Source organism: Oryctolagus cuniculus, chromosome 1 (assembly GCF_964237555.1).
Source record: "Oryctolagus cuniculus chromosome 1, mOryCun1.1, whole genome shotgun sequence".
Lineage (NCBI taxonomy): Eukaryota > Metazoa > Chordata > Mammalia > Lagomorpha > Leporidae > Oryctolagus > Oryctolagus cuniculus.
Window position 1 is genome coordinate 50,615,971 of NC_091432.1, and position 11,490 is coordinate 50,627,460.

Below are 11,490 nucleotides of genomic sequence, written 5' to 3' on the forward strand. Positions count from 1 at the left end.
AATGGCTGCTTGCCTGGTTCAAATCGCAGCTCTGTCACTTAGGGCTAACTGATCTTGAGCAAGTTACTGAACTTCTGTATTGCTCATTGGAAAAACAGAGATAATAATAGAATCTACTTTATCAGGGCTGTTATGAGGATTGGCCAAGTTAATCCATATAAAGCTCTTGGAAAGGTGCTGGGCACGTAGCAAACACTTGAAAATGTTAGTTAGTGTTATTTCTGACTTGTAGCCTTATGCCAGGGCTTTTACCTAAGCTGCAATATTAATCTTCGGAACAGCCACACAAGGGAGGTATTATTAAGGATTTGGGGCCAATAACTCATCCTGGGCTCAGTGGCTCAACCACAAACTGGGTGTGGTGGCAAGGGGTAGGATGGGATGGGATCTCCGTTACATCTGCCTGTGAAGCCCTAGCTCTCTCCCTGCCTCAAGCTGTCTCTCGCAGACTCACCGCCCGCAGCCAGCACAGCATCCTGGTGTGCATGCAGCCCTCAGGCCCACTGGGGACTTCTGGGCACAAAGAGGAGGGAGGCGGCATATTGGTAGCTTTGACCTGCTGCACCCCCTCCGCCCTGGCAGGCTGGAGCAGCTCTCGGGGATCTGGTTAGCAGCTAATGATCAGTGGGCTCTGGCTATAATGATTGGATTAGCTGTGCTTTAATCACTGTCTATTGTTTCAGCAGGGAGAGAATTTCACAGCTCATTGACTGCTCTGACTCCTAATCTACACGGAGGAAACAATGTTGCAGCTCATCAAATGCAATCAGCTGCTAATTGAAAGGAAATGGAATTTTACAATTACAGGCCACCTTTCAGTGCTTAGGATTTCTAAGCACTGCTCCCCACCCTCCTTTGCCAGCTCAGCACTGGCTCCAGCCCTTGACAACCTGCTAGAGACTTCCCTGAGAGCTGCATCGAGGACCTGGCCCATTTCTCCCTGGCTCCAGAGCTGCAGCAAAGGGAAGCAGTGTCCTTGCCAAATCTTGGACTGTCCTTCAAGGCTCAGTGCAAGGAAAAACACCTGAGGACACCGGGTGACCTGAGTGATGGCCCTGGTTCACCTCCCCTGCCCCCATGGTTGAGGCAGGGTGACCTTGGATGTGTCCCTTTTCTTTTTGTGCCCTACTCTGCCTCTCTCCAAAATCAAGAGGCTGAATTTGATGACCTTCAATATTCCCCCCATCAGCTCTGATGATTCTCTTTGCCCGGTTCTTGCTGCTGCCCCCATCCAATGGAAAACATCTACATTGACTCCCTCTTTCCTCCCCAGATATCTGCTTTTCCGAATGCTTCCAGACTGACTTTCTTAGGTCTCCCAAAGGATTTGCCCTAATGAGACTTTAATGGGACAGAAAGCGAATTTGGGAACTCTCCTACTCAGCCTTCTGATCAGACATCTCCCCCTCCTGGATCCATTCACTTCCTTGGACAAATATCAATCACGGTTAATTTTAAAGACAGTCACAAATTTTTCTGGGTTCTGTCTCTTTCCCAGTGAGATTCTGCGGAGACAAGGCTGGGATGAGGGCTGCCAGCCAGAAAGAGCATTGCTCCTTTGACCCTGTCTCAAAGCCCCATTTCCAGCTGACTTTTCCTCTGAGAACAGAATGAACCAGCATCTGCTTTGGGCTCTGGTCTGTGTCAACCCACAATAGCACTTGTTCTGTCCGGGAGTACATCCGAGGCTCGTGTAACCCCCCAGTGCCATTTTCTCTTGGTTCCCATGGTCTCTAGGCTTGTCTGGTGTGCTTATCAAACAGACACTGGAATATCACCACTTTGCTGCAGGCAGGCGAGTTATGGTGTGTCTCAGAAAAAAAGCAATCAGAAATATTTTTTGTTTGGCCAAGGTTCAGTCTCATCTCATTTCCCTCTCTGTATTGGAAGAAGAGTACATTGGGGCCTCAGTCTGACCTGTGGCTTAGAGAAACTGGCTGCAATTGAGAGAAAGAAAGGCAGCAATGGGCTGGCTTGATCTCCTCTCTAGCAGCACGGCATTGAGCTGGAAGGAGGCTGACCATGGAACTCCTGATGTCTTTCTGGAACCTTGGCTTCAGGGGGAGGCTAGGGAAAGAGAGTTGACAAAGGCAGGGGAGCAGGTAGGACCCGAGAGGAGGAGAGTATGAAGGAAGCTCTGGGGTTGCGTTCTAAGTTGAGCTGCTGTGTGAATAGGACAGAAGCTGGAAGTGAGTCCAGGTTGGAGGCAGAAATGGGAGCATCAGGCAGATTCCACCTGTAGGACTGGCTAAAGGATGTGGGTTCAGAAAGTCAATGTCGGGAGAGGGTGGAGTGAGTGCCAAGAGTGAATGGCCCAAGGGGAGGTTTAGGAGCATGAGAAGTATCAGAGGGCAGCGAGCAGAAGTTGCTTGCACCTGAAGGGCTGGGTAACACTGCCTCATGGTCCCACCAGCCATCACTCAAACACCACCATTCTAATAGAAAAATGTGCTAGCTGTTATGAGATCTGTGATTGGACTTCCCAGTGGAGGTGTAGTGGGCCGTAGGAGAAATTTCATTCAGTGCACAGGAAGCAGCATCTGTAGAATATAAAAATAGGTACCCTATGGCATTTCAGAGATGGAGCTGGCATTTGGGATCCTAAGCCAGATCCCAGGATGTTCTGACAAGTCTATACAGCAGAATGACAAGGATTCAGATCTTCTCAAGAAGCAGACTCCGATAACAGAGACAATCCTGGGATGTGTAAGGATTTCTTTTATGTTGTTAAAAAAAAAATCCAAAACATCTTTTCCTGTATAAGACTTTTAAAAAGTTTCCTGAGGTGGTCATAATTCTATTAAGTATTATAAATCTAGAACCACAATTTTGGCATTTTGACTGAATTTGGAATAGCTCAGGTGGGTGTGGGCTTTTGACACAGCAGTTAAGTCGCTACTTGGGACATCCGTATTTGAGTACCTGGGTTCAAGTCTTAACTCTGCTTCTGATTCTGCTTCTTGCTAATGCACACCTGGGACACAGCAGGGGATGGCTTAAGTACTTGTGTGCCTGCTGCCCACTTAGGAGACCTGCAATGAATTCCAGACTCCTGGCTTTGGCCTGGTCTACACCCAGCTGTTGCAGGGATTTGGGGAGTGAACCAGAAGATAGAATCTGTGTGTATGTGTGTGTGCATTTCAAATCAAATCAATCAATCAATCAATCAAACTTTAAAAATAAAAGTAATGGCCCAAGCAGCATAGGATAAGGAATTTTCAAAAGTTATTTTTAAAAATACAACTGGAACACTTTGTATTTTAAGATACAATGGAGGCCGGTGCCACGGCTCACTAGGCTAATCCTCCACTTAGCAGCGCCGGCACACCGGGTTCTAGTCCCAGTCGGGGCGCCGGATTCTTTCCCGGTTGCTCCTCTTCCAGGCCAGCTCTCTGCTGTGGCCGGGGAGTGCAGTGGAGGATGGCCCAAATGCTTGGGCCCTGCACCCGATGAAAGACCAGGAAAAGCACCTGGCTCCTGCCTTCGGATCAGTGCAGTGCGCCGGCCACAGCGCACCAGCTGTGGTGGCCATTGGAGGGTGAACCAACAGCAAAAGGAAGACCTTTCTCTCTGTCTCTCTCTCACTTTCCACTCTGCCTGTCAAAAAAAAAAAAAAAAAAAAAAAAAAAAAGATACAATGGATAAGTCCTATGGGTAAAATTTTTATGTATCTGTTTTCAGGTTTGCTTTCATCCATTCTACAGACATTTATTAAGTACATACTACATGTTACATACAAAACAGACAAAATATTTTCCTACTCCCTGGAGCTTATTGGCTAGCCCTAATTAAGTATTCATTTAAATCACTCAATCTTCATTTTGTTCTATATAGTAGACTATTAAACATTTTTAACATTTTCTATTAAGGAATAAATAACATATGAGCATATGAGGTAAGATTATTTATGTCAATCTAGAAATGTGCAAGCTGGGGAAGTGGGCACATGGCCCAGTGGTTGGGTTGCCTGCCTCCCATACTGGAGTGCCTGACTTGAGTCCTGGGTTTTGTAAGCATTTGGAGAATGAACCAGCAGATGGAAAATCTCCCTCTTCATGTCTCCCCCACTAACATCCACCCCCATGTTTGTGTGTCTTCCTTTCTAAAAAAATGAAAATAAACAAGAATTTAGAAAGAAACAGGGACAGTGTTGTCAAAATAATCTAGGCATGCATAAACAAAAATGTTGAAAATTGGCTCTAATGGTCTACCTGCCATGCAGAGCAGAGATTCTCTCTACAATGCTCATTTGCCAAATGGTTGCCTAGTTTGGTCTCTCATGTTACTGAAGCACCCCATTCCTTCCCCGCAGCCATCAGCAGGTATCAAGTTCTCCAGCTAGAACTGTTGTCACTCACCTTCCTCCAGTGGGTCCTCGTTCTTCCCTCTGGGACCACACACTTACTACTCTAAGTGCCATCCTCAGAGCAGCAGCAGCAGCCTCATGTGGAGGCTTTTTAGAAATGAGCAATCTCAGGTCCCATCTAATTCCCCCTGAATGAGAATCTGAATTTGCCAGATTTTCAGGTGATGGGTGTGCCCAGTAGAGTTTGAGAAGTGCTCATATAGTGTATACCTGCTGTTTGTCTCACAAAGAACAGCTTTTCAGCTACTCAGATATCTACTCTAGTCGTTGAATAAAAAGATTTCTGGCTTTTGAATCTTACTTGTCCTATTTATTAGACAATGGACTTTGGGGCCAGTGTTGTGGTGTAGTAGGTTAAGCCTCTGCCTGCAGTGCTGGCATCCCATACAGGCACCTGTTCAAGTCCCAGCTGCTCTTCTTCCAATCCAGCTCCCTGCTAATGGCCTGGGAAAGCAGTAGAAGATGGCCCAAGTGTTTGGGCCCCTGCAACCATGTGGGAGACCCAGATGGGCACAACTTTGGCCATTGCAGCCATTTGGGGAATGAACTAGCAAAAAAGAAGACTGGTCTCTCTCTCTCTCTCTCTCTCTCTCTCTCTCTCTCTCCTTCTCTGCCCCCCCCTTTCCCTCTCTCTGTCTGTCTCAAAGAAATAAATAAAACATTGGACCTTATATTTCAAAATAGACCATCCCCAAGACCGTCTGGAGTTAGTGGAAACACATTCAGTTATTTAGGAATAATGAACAATGTAGTGGCAATGTGTTATGGAAACCAGAAAGTTCTTCAGAATCAATACAGGTATAGAGACCCTCCCTCAGAAATCAAAGTTTATTCTGTCTGCTCTCTCTAACCAACCAATCTCCCTGTTCTCTACTCAGGGTAAATGTCATTTTTGCCTTATTCATTACTGTTTACTCATAACATCTGATGTCTTTTGGTGCCCAAGTTGGCCTTCTCCTGTCTTTTGTCTTCTTCAACTATTAACTGGTTCTTTCTTTATCTCAAGGTCCGCTTTTTTTTTTTTTTTTAAGATTTATTTATCTGAGAGGCAGAGTTACAGTGAGAGAGAGGGAGAGATGTTTTTCATCTGCCAGTTCACTCCCCAAATCACTGCAACAGCCGGAGCTGGGCCCATTGGAAGCCAGGAGCCAGGAGCTTCTTCTGGGTCTCCCACACTGGGCAGTGGCCCAAGCACTTGGGCCATCTTCCACTGCTTTCCCAAGCCAACAGCAGGGAGCTGGATTGGAAGTAGAGCAGTGCCCATACGGATGCCAGTGTATCCAGACATGGTTTGTTAGTTCATGGCCAACCTATCAATTAACCCTTTGTTAGAATTCTCCTTATAGTATTCTCCTTGTAGTATGGTCCATGAAGCATTACTTAGTATACAGAATGGCTGTCTTAGTTCTGTGCCCTCCCTGAGCCCAATCAGATCCAAGGATAGTGACTTATGAAGGACCCCACAAAAAGGGCTGGTTGTAAGACATGCTAATTCAGTACCTTCTGCATCTCATGTATTTATTCTTCACATATGTAGTGAGTATATATTTATGCCAGGCATAGTACAGAACATAACTACAAAGATGCATACATAAGACGTGGTCTTCTCTATTACAAAATTCTCAATCTAGTGAAGGAGGTAAACAAGCAAAGAAATATGTTTGCACAGGATAAAGGCTGTAACAGATATCTGTGTAATGTGCCGAGGGGTAAAGGAGAAGAGACCAATCCTACTTGAAGGTGATGAATAAAGATTTCAAGAAGTGAAAATAAATGCATTTGGGACTAAGGATGGGTAGATTTGAGACTCGTGACTTGCTCAGAATGTGTTTAGGGAGGAAGCTGGCTGTGTTCTCTTGGTATGGCTAGGGTGCTAAGTTGGGGCTTCCAGCCAGAGATGATTTAGTAGGGTAGGGATCAAATTACTGTGGGCTTGGTTGGCCTTGCTGAGGAGTTTGACTACATTCTTTGGAACAAGGAGAAAATCCCTGAATGACTTCAGTGGGGGAATATCATGGTCAGATTTATTTTTTTGGAAAAAAAAAAGAGACCATTTTGGTGGCAGAAGCCAAAAATGAATTAGGGTTCAATAACAATGGAAGATAGAGACCAGTTAAGAAGCAATTAGGCTGAATGAGAAAATAAGCGTCCAGGCAAAGAATGGTGAAATAAATGCACACATGCTACTATTTCCTAGTCCATGCCCATAGCAGACATCATTAAGTGATCGTAGCACTTCCATATTGAGTTTAGATGAAATTTCACACTCCTCTTCAATGTATTATACCATGCAGGCATTACTAAAAGATTGATAAGCAAATTTCTTGGCTGCCTAGGTCTAGTTTAAGTCATTGACAGTGGAGGTAAGGAAGAAGGAAAAGAGGCTGAAATGTATACTAACCTCCCACAGTACCAAGAAAATCCTCTCTTTGGATTGTCATTGTTACTGCTGGCCAAATTTGTGACTGTAACTTCCATGGCCAATCACATACAACTGGATGGTGGTTTACAGCTCACAATAAAATGTTCATATTTTAATTCTCACTCTAACTCCTGCAAGCAAGGCAGAGAAAGTAAGTTCCACTTTTCCTTTCTCTATAACCTAAAAAAAAAAAAAAAAGTGAGGCTTAGAGCACCTGGACTTCTTTAGCATTTTGGGTTCTTAGGGCTTTTCATCCCTTCAACAAGCACTGGATAAAAAACTATTATCCTCAACATTTTGCCACGCACCAAGGATATAGCTAAACATGACTTGGTCTTAGTGTTTTTTTTTTATTGCTCCATATTGGATTTATCTCAGTGTATTTGTTTTATACCTTCTTCCAGATTGTCAGTTCCCTGAGGGCAAAGTCTCTGGAAAATATTACTGCTCCTAATCACAGCCTGGTTGCCGCACACGAGAACACCCCACAGAGACCAGGCATGCGGCCTGGATTTGCCGAACCTTGGCTGAAACATCAGAGCCAGGGATCTAGTTGCAGATCAGCCTAGAGGTCTGTTTCTGATCAGCTTGGCAGCCATCTTTAATGCCTGCTAGTCATTTAACCTGGCAGAGAGTAAAGGCCTCTCCCCCAAATAGAGTGTAAAACCACAACCACAACCCACAAGACCTTGAGACGTGCAAATCTAGTGATTACCCAATGGCAAGTATGGGTTTGCTGGGAGGCCTTTTTCATAGAGCCTCTAAGCCTAGATTCACTTGGATCACACTATACTGGCCCTGGGCAGACATCATGGGATGATTGATCTTGCAGCTCCAAACACTCTGACAGTTTCAAAACCCTGAGGGTGAGTTTGAACCTGAACACTTCTTGGGTCTGAAATTGTCAAATCCCTTGGGGATTCCGCAAGGAGGAGCTGCGGCATTCATTGGTGATGATGTCACAACCATGCTGGCACTGCCTTCTACATGGCTGTCTATCTCTTTGACTCATACCCATCTCCACTTGATTTATATATGATACTTTATAATAGCCCAAGTGATGCTTAAAGAAACTTCCTGTGCCTCAGCCTCTCACCAGCACCCCAGGCATGTCCTACTGTCCTAGAAATGCATGGCGTGTCATGTCTTATTACTCAAATATAGGCCCGAGACTCTTCTTTGTGTGACAGCATGAGGTGAGCACTACCCAGGAATGGCTGGCCTTGGGGAAGAGGGAGACAGAGTACCAGCATCTCGGGGTTCTTAAGCAGAGTTATTCTCTCTTGGTGTCATTCCAATTAAAGCTGGAGAACATGGGCACATGGAGCCAACTCTCTTTTCTGGCACACTGGGGTAGGAACAAAGCCAGGGACTTTGCCACCCACAACATGAGTGTCTTGGGTGAGTGCCACTTTCTGAGTTATGGTTTCCTCCTCTATAGAATGACAGGGAATGCCAAAACCTGCCAGGAAGGATTGCAAAGGCTTTGTAAACTAGAGCTACGCAGACTCAGTAATGCTCATTATAATGATGACGATAATAGTAATAAATCTGCATTCCTGTTGGCCTCTAGGAATCATCTGGTTCCCAAACAGTGGCATTGTCAACATGAAGTGCGCGATGATTCCCATAGTTACAGAGGACTTTATCACTCTCATATTTTATTTTTTCCCAGACCTAGTGCTCTTCCTCATGTGCTTTCTCTCCATCAGTAAGAAAGGGAGAAGTGGCTGGCACCATGTGTGTGTGGCTATAGAGTTGAGGCTGGCTAATCTGTACCCCAGATACCTGGGGCTCTGCACCTCTATGTGGAGCAAACCTTGACCCTTGGCCCATTTACATGGAGGCAACTGTTGTCTAATCTGGACCTATGCTTCTATTCGAAGACATTGTATTTATTGGTCTTATTACGCCAAGGCCCCTGGTCCTCTTAGCTGTGGTAGCTGTCACTTGGAGGAATTTTGCAGAAGTAATTCTACTTGCTGGCTCTTTGGCACTGAAACCAATCTTTGAAGCAGACCCTTTGTGCTGAGGTAGCTCCTGCCCCCGTCGTTCTGTGCTCAGGCAACTGGGGCACCTTGTCCTTCTGTGTGAAGGTGTCCCTGGCTTCGTTCCCTTTGTTCTTGGGAATCTGTGGACTCTGGCTCTTCCAAGTCAATTTTTGGGGGGTCTAGTACTTTTCTGAGCCCAATGTTCCTGGGTGAAGCAATTTTTGGGTTCCCCTGGAAACAGAGTCGGAGGTGAAGGCAATTGTGTGCAAGTAGATGATTTAAGAAGAGAGAGCACTTGTACAAGGAATGAGACAGTAAAACGGCACAGTAGGGAAAGCCAGTGCCAGAATATGGAACTAACTGGCTGCTTCTGTGAGAAGCTGATGCTTCTCACAGTGAGGAGCATCATGAAATGTGCCCTGGAACTGTCACCTGGGAGTTTATCTATCATCTTCTCTCTTCCATTGGTGGAGATAGATCCTTGGCCACTCCTTTGCCCACATGTCCTGTTGCATATGCATGTGGCTAACCAGGTTCTACCACTGCCTCTCACCACCAACTTAGAGAAGCCCTGGGGAGGGAAGAGAAGGTGTATGGTGTACACCAAGGCAAAGAGAGCCCTGCCAGGTAACCCCCGTCTTCTCTGATCAAGCTCCGAGCAGAACTGGCAGAGGCGGGAGTGGCTGGAGAAAGACAAGTGGAGCTGCGAGGATGAGAAATGGTGCAAGACCAGACATCCCAGAGCATGCAGTTCTTCTGGAAGCCACGATTTCAAGGCAGCTGCTTGGGCTGGTAGACATGTGAACTAACTGATGGAAGAACAGATCAGGGTACTGTTCCTTGGCTGCACATCCTCAGAGCAGCGGCTTGGGAGGAGCCTGCCTGGGTTGATGCAGACATAGAATGAACTTTTGATTCCATGTGAACAGTTCTTTCTGTAACCCAACTCTGGTACCAGGAACAGCACAAGCCATTAAGGATTTGCTACCATGATTATGACAAGGCGACATAGTGTGGGGAACAGAGAGGCACTTGGCTCCCTCAACAGCATGCTCAGGCCTCGCCGAGGACCACTCCTTCACAAATGAAGGAGAAGGGAGGGGGGTCTTGAAAATGCAGAGCAGAAAGATTGATAATTATTTGAAACAGGCTTAAACATTTGGATTGCCCCAGCCGCCCTAAATCACTCTGCCATATTTATACTTGACTAGTGTTCTACATAACAACTTCCAAATCAAAGACTTTTGAAAAATTTCAATCACTGTGTTTTGAAGTGATTGAGAGCTCAGGGCGTGAGCAGTGTAGAAATAAGGCATATTAACATTATTAGCGCGACAAATTTCCTGAAGTAGTTACATTAAGAAATGATCAAGGCCTTAGCCTCTGTAAAGGAGCAGGAGAGGCATGTGGCTAAGGCATTTGGTTTTGAAAGGATCTTAACTCTTTTGATGCTGAGAGGAGATCAATGGACTAAAAATGATGATTCCAAAGGAATTGTGTTGTCAGGAAGAGCTCTTCTGTCCTATCAGGACCGTGGAAGAGAAGATACTAGAGAGGGAGGGAAGGAGGAAAGAAATTAACCATAAAAATAATTTGTACAGGGCAGGCACTGTGGCGTAGTGAGCTAAGCCTCCACCTGCGGTGCTGGAATCCCATATGGGCGCTGGTTCTAGGCCCAGCTGCTTCATTTTTGATTCAGCTCTCTGCTGTGGTCTGGGAAAGCAATGGAAGATGGCCCAAGTGCTTGGGCCCTGGGCACGCAAGTGGGAGACCCAGAAGAAACTCCTGGCTCCTGGCTTCGGATCAGGCCAGCTTCCGGCCTTGCAGCCATCTGGGGAGTGCACCAGCAGATGAAAGACTTTTCTCTCCATCTCTGCCTCTCTGTCTGTAACTCTACATTTCAAATAAATACAATCTTTTTAAAAAAAATAATTTGTATAGAACTGACTCTATGCCAGGTGATGTTCTCAGTACTTTGCATATACTAATAACTTATACTTAATCATCCACGATTAACCAATCACATAAGGGAAATACTTTTGGTAGCCCATTTCACAAGGTATAAGGGCAGTTATGGTCCTGCATCTAAACAGTAAAGAAGCAGACTCATTCCAGTAGCCGCTGCTGTACGAGGGAAGGAAAGGTCATATTCCTAGCCCCACAGTGCACCAACCTCATTTTCTCATTAAATCTTTGAAGAACGTTCTGAGATTTTTTGCCTCTCATTCAGTATATATGAAAATGGAGGCCCAGATTGTCTAAAGGCGTATGGTTAAGTGAGTGGCAAATAGGAGAGTACTTCAAAAGATTCACGGAAAATGGAACCAACAGTTAAATTTATTTTGGTGCACAATAACTTTGAGATCCATGCAAAGATTTTTTTTATAATGCACATTTTCCACGAACTTTCTGAGAATCTCTCAGATGCGTGGTTTTTAACAATGTTTGCGCCAGAATAAACTGATTATTTAGTCCTACTTTCCATGAACTTTTTGAAGATCCCTCATACAGGCTTTTAGTTCAAAGCTGTCTTTCTGGCCCCTCCAGCTTCTATTCTGAACATTTATTAAGGGGCAGATAACACATTATGTGCAGGAAGAACGAAATGATTATCTGTTTACATGTTAAAAACTAAACACTTTTCTTGTTTCTTCCTACTGAGATCAGGCAACCAGCAACAGGGCTGTGAAGACAGAAAGAGTTAGTTAGAA